Source organism: Sinohyriopsis cumingii, chromosome 15 (genome assembly GCF_028554795.1).
Source record: "Sinohyriopsis cumingii isolate HCF-2022 chromosome 15, ASM2855479v2, whole genome shotgun sequence".
In the NCBI taxonomy this organism is placed as follows: domain Eukaryota; kingdom Metazoa; phylum Mollusca; class Bivalvia; order Unionida; family Unionidae; genus Sinohyriopsis; species Sinohyriopsis cumingii.
In genome coordinates this window covers 135,045,328-135,057,728 of record NC_142975.1, presented here as the reverse complement: position 1 = coordinate 135,057,728, position 12,401 = coordinate 135,045,328, and positions in this window count along the sequence as shown.

Below are 12,401 nucleotides of genomic sequence, written 5' to 3'. Positions count from 1 at the left end.
TGCAATTACATGAATTTACATTTGATATGTCTCTCGACTAAAAAAAAACGGTGGGAAACTCAATATTTTCCAACTGATCCTCCGCCCCCCCCCCCCAAAAAAAATAATTCCATAAGCTTCTTCGAGGATTTGATTTTACTACTCCAACATGAGATATGACAATGCTTACCACTAGATAAAGCAAATGACAAAATTTCTTGGTCATAATTGTATCTATGTCTACTGCCCGCAGTTAAAAATATACTTCATAATTCACTCCCGTAAATTATCAAATTTATTTCTGCTGGAAAGTCCACTCATTCGCGGACATGCATAAAATAAGAGTTTAACAAATCAAAAAGTGAAATTCCGCATTAATATATTGTCCCAAACCCATTGGTACATGATTTAAATATAGAAATAGCATCCTGGGATATTTCTGATGCATGTCATTGTTCAGCTTTTAACACTTGTTTCTTTTTTCACTGGCAGCGAAACCTTTGACTATCTATTATGTCTCAGGTTGCTTAGTTTGTTATATATTTGAGGCAAATGTAATAAAAATCTCGACTGATTTGTCTCGCTCTGATAAAAATTAATTTACGTTCGTTGCCACTTCAAGTAAATTAGACCATCATTTAAGTTTCCTCAATTCACATCTTCATTTCGGGCAAATTAGACAATCAGTTAAGTTGCCCCACCAGACCAAGCAAATGACACACGTCTATACTTCTCTGTGCAGAGCTTGTCATAACAAGTACACGTTTGTCTCTAAACTTGAACGCTAGGTGTCGCGAATGTTGGATAGGGTTTTCTGGGGTTTTAAGACTAAGATGCGTCCGTATTACAGGTTATAATGTCAGCTGTAATTCTAATTGATGAGAAATGTTGAAACTTGAGGTATACAAATATAGGGTTGTGCGTTGAAACTTGAAGTATACAAACGAAGCAGATGTGTCATGTATACTGATCCACTTTGGTAAATATCTTGCTTAGCTGTTTCATGTGGGCTTCGGTGTCAACACTTCCTATTTTTGTCAACATGCTATCTAATTTCAACACAATGTCTTTCACTTCGTGTAATCTACAGTTAAACCTTAATCATCCTGTTTTAGTCAAAACTTTTAGATTTCGCCTTATTCAACAATTAATGTATACACAGCAAATTCATCTGCTATAAGGTACTATTTGATTTTCGGAGGCGGGGTGTGTGAGGCTGCGATTTTCCTTTGAACCGAAACATTTATTTTCTTTTATCTCACGATGATTTTTTCAAACACTATAATGGATATAATTTGGTATAATTTTGTTATAAATCAGAATAAGATATTTGTCCAGCTATTCATAGTGGGACATGTAAATGTTCACTACTTCATACAATTGCAAAAAATTTACTTTGCTTATATTTACTCAGTTTGATTCGAAATGTCAAAAAGCTACATAAAGAAGGCCAAACTTCCCTGTTCGTAAGGCTTTCCTCGTCACAAAATAAAGCTTGACTACGTTAATATGATCACGTGCAAACGAAAACAGTATTCCAGGCGTAAACGGCGTGAGAGTGGATGTCGATTCTATCATAATAATTTATACGTTGCTGAAATTGATAAAAGACTATGCACTGTTATCGTCGATAGGATATATAGGTTGTTTTCTTTACATAGCACTTACCTTGAAGTAAAGAAGTTGTTGTTGTTGTTGTTCTATGGCTTAACTTAACTTCATTTTTCAGCACAAGATAAGCTATACATGGCGGCCAGTATAACTGGTGGAGGAAGAACCCTGGAAAACCCAGGGAAGAACCAACGACCCCGAGAAAAAGTAAAGTGTTAGACTAGTATATAAAACAAAGAATTTGTCGTGTAATGGGATGATTCATATGGGTAACCTCGAAGTGTTACATATGGCATGTTTACGTCATGAGATAGCATCTCTCTCTCTCTCTCTCGTAAAACAAAAAATAAAACCAACTAATGAAACGAAGAGCTCTCAAAATGTTTATTTATATGGTACAAACACATAGACATATGAAATTCATGCATAGCGCAAGTTTGATGTTAATAAGTGACGCTTTATTTTAGATGAGTTTTAGTATGAGCATGATATGATGATATAAACGGAAATAACAGTAAGAATCAAGTATGGCTCACAAGGTTTAGAGTGGAATTGCAATAAAAATCAAGTATGGCTCACTAGGTTTAGAGTGGAATAACAGCAAGAAAATAGTAAACTGTATGTTAAACTTGGTTCATATATTATTCTCCTGGTTGCATTAAATTCAAAGACTGCCATTTAATTTTCAGCTGGGATGGAAGCTGGAATATTTTAACCCCAAAACTATACATTTCCAGCATTCTAATAGCTTTTAAAAATTCTCGCTCTAATTTTTGGAAAAAGAACATATTATTTCCAGTTATATTACTTTAAAGGATTTAACGATCTTGATAGAGAACAAATATTTCTGGTTGAAAATAAATCCGGGCGAGTAACGCAAAAGCGAGCTGGAGCCCGGCCCTCATCTCTCACCTCGAAGTATCAGGGCCCTCAACTCATCCCTGGTTCAAAACCCTTTCCGAATCCCAAGGCCAAATCAAAACCCTTTAATTTGTACAAAAAGAGAGTAGGGAAGGGACAGGGACCCTATACCCAATTTAGTGATAAATTCTAATTGTAATACTTAAATGGGGGGGGGTGCAGACCGGGAGAGGGCGGGTCTTGGATGGAGGGGGGAATGGGAGGGAGCGCTTTGGTATGCTACCCACTAAGGGTGTGTTACAGCCAGTGCGCGGGCCAGAGCCCCCTCCTCATACCCTAACCCAGACACAAGCCCTCACCATAGATATACATTTTATTTTTAGATCTAAAATTCTGAATTTCAAATTTTGAAATTTAATATCAAGTTTAAAGTCCATTATGTAAGAATGAACAACCCAAAATATACATAGAATACAAAATCTCAATCCTTCAGAGGAAGAAAAAAAGAGCATTGGGAGAGACGGAAATTATATGGGGAAAGTACGAGGTAATGACGTTACAGGCCAATGAAAGAGATTTGGAAACATACCCCATATAGTACATAAACAGACAATATAAGAGTACAGCGGAACAGTAAGGATATAGATTTCTCCCCTCTGACCCTTTCTATCCAACTATACAGCTCCCGTACTGTATAGCCTACCCTCTACAATATCAACAATTTTATAAATTGGAATTTTCTTAAGACATAGTAAATAATTAAGAGGAGGACTAACTCGAGGCAGGAGAAATACAATTTAAATAAAGAAGTGTTGACCCTGACCCGAGCACAGCCTACCTCCTTTTATATTTAGCTTTTAATGCGCGGAACGACACATATAATCACTCATTTAAGAAAATAGGTCTTTTTTGTTACAATGTAGCACACCGTTCTTCTCGCCTAAACTCCAATTTGAAGAACCAAATCATTCTAAAATATCGTATATAAAACAAAGTTTTATCAAATGGACATATAAGTCCAAAATGAATGAAATAAGACAACTGGGAGAATTTTTATATAATTTTGCTATCCGAAAAATACAGGAATATAACAATACACACAATATAGCACTAACACACATAGCACAAGGTCACAAAACTTTCTTGGGAAGGGACTTCGAGCAAGGTGAATAAAACAACCCTATAAATAACACTAGTGAGAAAATGAATACCCCATCAAAAATTCAACTTTAAAATTCTTTGATAAAAATTCTTCTTTTAATAGAACAAACAACACATCTGAGGGGGACACACAAACATAAATACACTTTTACTTTTTTTTTGGAAAATGGGGTGGGGGTCTGTCTGGTGCACCCCTCCCCCCGAAAAAAGAAAATAAATCCGAGGTCACTCTTCCCTCCGCCAACATAATTGCTTGGTCCCATAGCAGACAGTCTATCGTTCTCCATCTATACATCAATTTTAGAACATGTAAGAAATATTTTGTTTATTTCTTAAGTTGTGTTTAAATTTCCATAATAGTTCTAAAAATATTAAAACAAGTTTGTACCTTGTTGCTGTCAACGATGGTTGGTTACTATGGAGGCTATAAGAAACAATATTAAATAAAGCCTGTCACATTGAACATTTTGTTGAAAGTTCGACGACATTAAATGAAGTGGTTTTGAAGAAGGCGGGAAATTTTTTTTTCTTATCTGGCTGTAATTAAGGACCTAGATGCACATATTCGTTTGTAGATAATGACATAATAAATATCTTTTCCCATACTTTGAAAAAAAAATGTTACCAGTGTGTATTTGGGAGATACGTATTTTCTACCTGATTACTGTGGAGTTTTAATGAAGGCTATGGAAGCTGTCAAAAAAAGCGTGCCTAAAATACTTCTTGAATGTTTAACTAGATATAGTTATTCCTTTAGATGTCAAAGTGTAATCTTAGTCTAATTGTCATGGCAACTAAAGATGCGTGTCTTACTCTGTGAGCTCCTAGCAGTTGGAATATTCCTCATATTTATAGCCTATTTCACAAATGTGTTCATGTGAAGAGATATGGCATCAGATTTAATGTCATATAAAAATTAATGGAAAGTTTTAAAAAATAAATAAATAAATCTTTAAATATAAAAGCAGAATATCCCTTTTATGCACTACTATCCTTGTATTGCTCTAGCTGCAATCACAGAAAATATATGACACTTCCATGGCAAAAGTGGCTACGTATTCAAAGTACACCTTGTTTCACATTAGTTTCACATGGGTTGATGGCAAGAAAAGTCGACTACTTTGATCTTTTCACCAAAACAGTGGAAGTGGCATAACCTTGAGGCTTTAAGTAACAGGAGTACCACACAGCATACTTTGTCTCCATATCGTGACCTTTTTCCTACCAATAACTTTGATCTGGCAGCTGCATCATAAAGTGGGGAAACTGATAAAACTTTATCAAAATATATGAAGTAGTTAAGTAGTATTTCCTTGACTTTGACCTGAAGCTTAAGACTGAAGTCATGGCTATAATAATAATAATAATAATAATAATAATAATGACGACTTATTTGAGGGCTTAATCTTTTAGACAGCTCTAAGCGATTTATAGCGTCAAGTTGACACAAAAGGGCATAAGAACACTTTGCATACAGATAACATAAAACACATGAAAATGTCTCACATACATAAAAAAACAACAAATTAATTAGTACATAAAATAACAACATGAAACATATAAATGGGTTTACAAAAATAATCTAAAACACAAAATGAGTTTACAGTACATATTCTAAACATAATGTCAAATGGATGAATGTGAAATCAATTCTTCCTGATGGAAACGACGTGTCTTAGACCATTCTTGAATGTGATCATGGTCTCTTTGAGTCTGAGATCTAGAAGTAATTGAATTCAAGTAGCTGGGTCGTGATGGACGCAAGCTTGTAACTCGATTGTACACATGAGTGGGATCGGAGAAGCACTTCGGGCCAGAGACGGTTATCGAAATGTAACAGAGAGAAGAGAGTTTGTGTTTGATTCTATGGCGAACAGGTAGCCAGTGTAGTTTGTGAGTAATTATGGTGGTATGTTCATTTCTTTGTGCTCTAAGAATGAACCTAGCTGCAGTGTTTTGGACCGTCTTTGTGCTTTAAGAATGGTCTTAGCTGCAGTGGTTTGGACCTTTTAAAGTTTCTGCAAAAGACGCAGTGACAGATCAGAAAGAAGAGTGTTACCACAGTCTAGTCTAGAGAGTGCTAATGAGGACACAATGGTTTTTGTAGAATCAGCTTTGAGAAGATTGCGAATGGTCCTGATGCGTCTCAGCTCCAGGTATGCTGCTCTGCAAGTGTTCAAGAGATGTTGGTGCAGAGAGAGAGAGAGAGAGATAGAGGTATCAAAAGTAACACCAAGATTTGGCTGTATTAATTTAATGGGAATGTCACTGATATTAATTGATTCTGGCACATGTTCTGCTTTAGCTATTCGTTGTGAGGCAACAAGCATGGCTTCAGTTGTATCATCATTCTTTTGTAGTTTATTATACCTCATCCATGACTTAACATCAGAGACGCACTTGGTAATGATTTGGATGCTGGAAGCAGCTTCATTTGAACAGCTAGATTTTTACAGTTGAGTGTCGTCAGCATACAACTGGTGGGACAATAGATGGCAATTTAGAACACTTGATAGCGACTGTGTACATAGAATGAAGAGACTTGGCCCTAGAACAGAACCATGTGGAACACCGTAGCAAAGATTATCTGGGCTGGAATGTTTACCATGTACAGAAACAATTAGGTTTCTTTCAGTTAGGGATGACTTGAACCATAATAAAGCAGTAATGTGGGTGTCAAAAACATGTTGCATACGGTGAAGTAAGATATAATGGTCAATTGTATTGAAGGATGTGGATACATCAAGGAGTGTGAGAACTGAAATCTTATCACCATCAAATCAGATAGAAGATCAGCATTAACGTTCAGGAAATCAGTTTCATTGCTGTGACAGGGGCGATAAGCCGACGAACCTTACTGAAGGGATTATGTAAATATAAGTGAGATGCTGTCTGAGACAGAATAAGTTTTGCTAACACTTTTGACATGAATGAGAGGTTAGGGACTGGTCGTTACATTTTCAGGTCGTTTGGGGTAAGGGGCAACTTTTTCAATCGGGGCTTTACAATAACAGTTTTAGAAAGTGATGGAAAAACACAAGCAGAAAGAGATGTATTTATGACGTCGTCAAAGCAGGCAGTATAACATCCAAAGACTCAGAAAGCAGTGTTGTAGCAACTGGATGAAGTTCACATGCCTTGGGGACATACTTCTTTAGAACCATTTGTAGAAAAAAGTAGATATAGGCTGAAAGTTGTGAAAGGGAGTTGCTGAAATTCTGTATCATAGCTGTATGGTAAGGATGGGTCAGGTTGTATAATGCTATCAAGTTAATCTCTGATAGCTTTCACTTTATCACGGACAAAATTAGCAGACTGACCTGGCAGAGTGTCTGGGATTGAGAGCTACTACTGTATCCCGTGAACATGTATCATATGTCACTTTAATATGTTTGTCCCTGACCCGCCACATGTTTACACCTCAAAACATAACATCGGCTCGATCAGCGAAACGCACCTAACCAATGACATTACTACAAACTCACACTGATGAACTACTCCACATCTACTGGCGTTCAATGCTTTATAAGCACGCCTCTGAAACATCCAGTAGGGTCTCAGTCAAGAAATGTGCGTCATGTTACAACAGTATAGGTGACAAGCTGCGTGCCACCAATACTTATGACGCTGCCAAAAGGAATATTACAAATATAGTTCATGCAGCACAATCCACTTACTTCAGTACAAAATCACTGAGAGTACAAGCTACAAACAGCTATTCTGCATCATGGACAAATTATTGGCGAGGGACAAATATGCACTACTCCAAACCACAGCCTCCCTTAACCTTCAAGAAGACACTCTCTAATGTGTAAATTTACAAATATAATCCAGCCAGCGGGTTAGTTTCAGTGAAACTTCCAAGCATAATCATTGTGGAAGATTTTGTGCACAAGTATCCATGCGCTGTAACTCAACATTTTCTTCAGGAAACATGTAGACAGTGTTACGTGTACAGATTTGACACTCAATAATTGCTTGTGCAAACAACAATATCAGTGTAACCAACAGTGTGATACAGAAGGGAAAAAACTATAATTATGTAAATGGCCTGATACTATGTATCACCACGCTTCCAATTTATACAGCTAAGGGTATGGCCTAATCCAGGAGCACATTTTTCATTTCTGTATGGCCTAATCCAGGTCCAAATTTTTTAAAACTGTAAATGCGTATTTCCCTTTTTGTATATTAAAGACCTGGCGAAATATTAGCCACGTGTGATGATGATCATTCCCATTTTCTTGCGGTGTTTCGTTCATAGATATTAAAAATAATACTCTCAATTTCAAGTATGTAATCTGGTAATAAGATATATAAGCTTGTGCACCTGTTTATTTTATTTTAACCATTTGCAAAAGGAATTATATAGGAATTAATTTTGTTCCAATGCACACATAGCGATAAAGTATCCAGTGGATGTAATTTCCTATCACTGTCTTATATCAATGTGAGAAAAGTACGACAGAGTAAAACGGAGAAAACACACAAGGTATTCAAATACTAATAATAACGAAAATAAAAGAAAGAGGGACACGTAAAAGAGAGATTCGGCTGCATAGAAAGGAAAGCGAGTCTCCGAAATTACAAGGGTTGTATCAATCACCTACATTTCTTTTATTGATATCATTTGGAATTAATTGTTGGATTTATTCATTCTAAATTCATACAGCAATTTTACGTTAATGGTTTGCAGGCATTTTTCTTGAATGTTATATGACTCATGTATTTTAAGAATGCCATACAATATTTCATTGATATGAATTGGTGTGAACATGTGAATTTATCTCTCTTAAATGATATGCATCATGTACGCTAAGAATTGATTTTACTATGTCTGGAAATGTGATGTCAAGGAATTGCTAGGTAGCAAGTAATGATGCTAGGACAAGACGTGAACTCCATTAATTCATTCGTGTAATTAAGTTATGAATATGTTTCAATCGGAAAATTGGCACATGCTGACCGACAGATAGTCCAGTTAGTAATATATGGTCCACAAGGGAGTAGCATGGTTTATTTATGAAATAGTCCATAGTGGAAGTCATTAATTTCCTGGTAATAGGGTTGTGTATCAGCGTCAGGTTGCAAACTGACTCATTTTAGCCTTAGATCTGTTTAATTACGATAAGACTATATTAATAGTGGGGATCATTGCTCGATCCTAAAGGTAAAAGCCCGACAAATATTTAGGTTGCGTATTTATATATATATATTTTAGAATGGAAAAATAGCCCTATATATGTACCACGCAGATGGAAAATTCAACAGACAAGCGTGCTACGGTTGATGACTCAAAGAAGCTGGAGAGACAGAGAGAAGAGGATTACAACTGCTCTTTTTATATATCTCTGCCATTACAAACTAGGCTGAACGAACCGTACATGTATATATTTTTGTTAAAGCGTTGAGTGTACTTAAGCGCCCAACAACACCATTATCATTAGACACGGCAGATGAAATTCAGTTCGAATGACTCAGTATGAATCAAGGCAGGTATCTCAATCTCCATGGCGTTTGTGTTTAAGAATAAATTTATCATTATATGTAATTGATCGATCGCTGTGATTAGTTCCGGAATCTTTCGACGGACTATGGAATAAGCTAACCAATCATACCATTATCAATAGTGATTCTGTTCAACGTGTCGATGCAAATCTTCTTGAACACTTTATTTTTTTTATAAAAAAAAACGTATACACTGAAATATAATTTTGTTACGGGCTAAATTTAAGTCAACAGCTAGGAGTACCTTATGTACCAATACTAAATGGAAGCGAGCTTGGAATCGTTGTATTCTGCACTTGAAAATTCCCGGTTGTTGACTGTACTATCAGGCATGAAGACACTTTAGGAGTGTTTCTGCAACAAGGAAGTGGAGTTCACTAACAAATCCACTTCGACTGCATTAAGGTTGATTATGTTGCACCGATAATAACTAAACCAAAAAAGTGAACATTAGACTATTATTTAACAAGGACGCACTTGTCAATGCATCAGTGTTTGTTCGAAGACGTGAACGATCACGTTAAGCACCATTAAATGACATAATCAGTATGGTTCTATATCAAAGTGGTGCTGGTCCACAGAACGAACAAATGCCGGAGACTTAAATATTCACCAGGTACATATCTTCTGTAATTGCATGGCAGTTTTACCTGTAAAAATGTTAAACGTGCGTTTGCGTGTTACACTAGAAAATGGCAACATTGTCAAACATTAATACTACGCGATCATATTATTAATAGAAGATGTATGGTAGATCCTCAGTGCTGCCGATGCGAGAAAATAATCGAAGCGGAACAACAACTGCATGAAATCACTAAGAGAACCGCGTTGTTAATGAAATATAAACATGCGTGTTTGGTGATAGATGTTATTTATGGAATCACCGTCGCGACCACCGTTTGGTCTTGGTTTTGCAGGAATTGTGACCAGAACAACCATTATAGACAAACCAATCTAATGTATTGTCCGGGACATAACGATAATAACCGGCATAGGTGGCAGTGCTGTTAATTAATTTCAATGCGACTGTATTCACGAATACCTGTATATTCAGAACTTCACAAAGTTTTGTCAGTACTATTAATAGACTCTACTCGGTGGCTGTTGAGGATAAAACAATTACCCTGGGTGAATTTTAAAATGGTGCTGGTGGAAATGTAAAACAACCGACGACTTCGTGCACAGAAAAAAAGTTAGTGACAACAAACATGTGACTGGTTTTCAGACAGTGACGTGACCAATGGCTACACTGAATATGCTAAAGATTTTGCCTACTGTAGATAGTTACCTACTATTCACTACACGAAGTGATTGACTTATGCGTGCTTTGCTTTCGACATATAAATGTAACACCCACTGCCTCTTTCTAACAATCGACTGTTTTGATTTTTTGTTGTTGTTATAGGGTTTAATGCCATTTTTCAGCACAAGATAGGCTATACATGGCGGCCAGTATTAATGGTGGAGGAAGAACCCGGGAAAACACCGGGAAGAACCACCGACCCATGAGAACCTACCGGCAAGCTTTCTCACATATCCACATTGGCCGAGCCCGAGACTCGAATCTACGCAGACAGCGGTGAGATGGCAGTGATCCGTGACGGAGAGCGCTTTAGACCAATCGGCCACTCGGGGCCCCCGACTGTTTTGAACCTCAGCATCTAACAAGACACGAGCGTAACGTTCTAAAAACGGAATGCAGATGTATTTACCGTAATGCATTCAACAGTTTCTCGAATAATTAAACACTGTCATTTGAAATAAAAATGTTACATTTTGCTCATATGAAAACATTTTCAAACTCGCCAAATAATTTTTTGGTGTGTGTGTTTGTGACTTATAAAAAAAAACGGTAAAAGTTCGAAACTACAAACGTCAGTAAATCAAATAGAAGGTAGAACTCAGTCTATAAATTTGTTCAAGATGGAATACATTCTCATGGCTGAGACACCAGAAATATATAACAGTCAAAAACTCGAACAAAGAATTTGACCTGAAATCCCTAGGTTCTGCTGTATTAATCTCCCAACATAAACTGTCTCTGAAATGAAATTAGCACTGTGCTGTACTTGCTGTAATCTGACTGATACAGATTGAGATTCAGAACTGTTAAGGATGCCGTCACCTAACAACGGTCGCATAAAGGTAAATATATTTAGAGGCAATGTGTGCGTGTGGTTAGGATTTTTAATGTAGCTTTAGCAATGTTTCAGTCATATCGCTACGATATCTGCAGTGAGGCAGTTTATAGTGATGTCTAGCACTGGGGCATCATGCAACAGACATGTAGCATGATGTCCCACCCAATCACATTAACCTGACACCAGGCCGACAAGTCCTAGCACTAACCTCTTAATGCTGAGCGCCTAGCGAGGCAGCTCGGCCGGTCTTGGAATCAAAACGACCTCCCGTTTCCGAGGTTAGATGCAATGTATAATGTGAGTGGATAGATGGAATCAAAAGTAAAAGATGAAGAACAACATTATAACAATGTTGTCTTTTTATTCGGAAATAATCTTTCGGATCGACAATAAACTCATCTTCAGTACAGTAACTTGATCTGTGGCGCTCTATCACCTCTTTGATAGCGGAAGGATATCGGGTCAAGCTCACGCGAAGTTAGACATCATTCCGCTATCTAACTGCGTAATACAATCACACAGATAAGTTACTTTTCTGATATCTGATAACCTGTATGTTTGACACATTCTTTGCATCATATATATATATATATATATATATATATATATATATATATATATATATATATATATATATATATATATATATATATATATTGATAGCAGCTAAAAATTTGTGTGTGTAATAGTCAAACCTGTCTTCAGCAGTCACCTCTTGGAAGTGGGAAAAGTGACCTTCAGCAGCTACGTCTTGGAAGTGAAAAAAGTGACCTCTAAAGATAGGTGCCTAATACGGGTTTGTTTCTTCGGTTACGTGGTTTACGGGATCTTCAAAGAGTAGCTGCGTAAGACAGGTGAATGCTTAATACGTGAAGCAGTTTGACTAATTACAGATACATGTATACAGGTATAACATGCACTAAACGTTTTATATGGCAGGTTTACATCGGTTACTTATGCTGCACTACTCGTGTAAATGAAATATAAACAGTATAACTGATTGCAAATTTATACAACTTGACGAGAAGGTCGTGTTAATTGTCAACAATAAAACGTGAGTATGTTAAAGTTGTTTACCATTCCAGTGCATTGTGATGACGTCATCAGACACTTTATGCAAAATAATGCACATCATTGGTG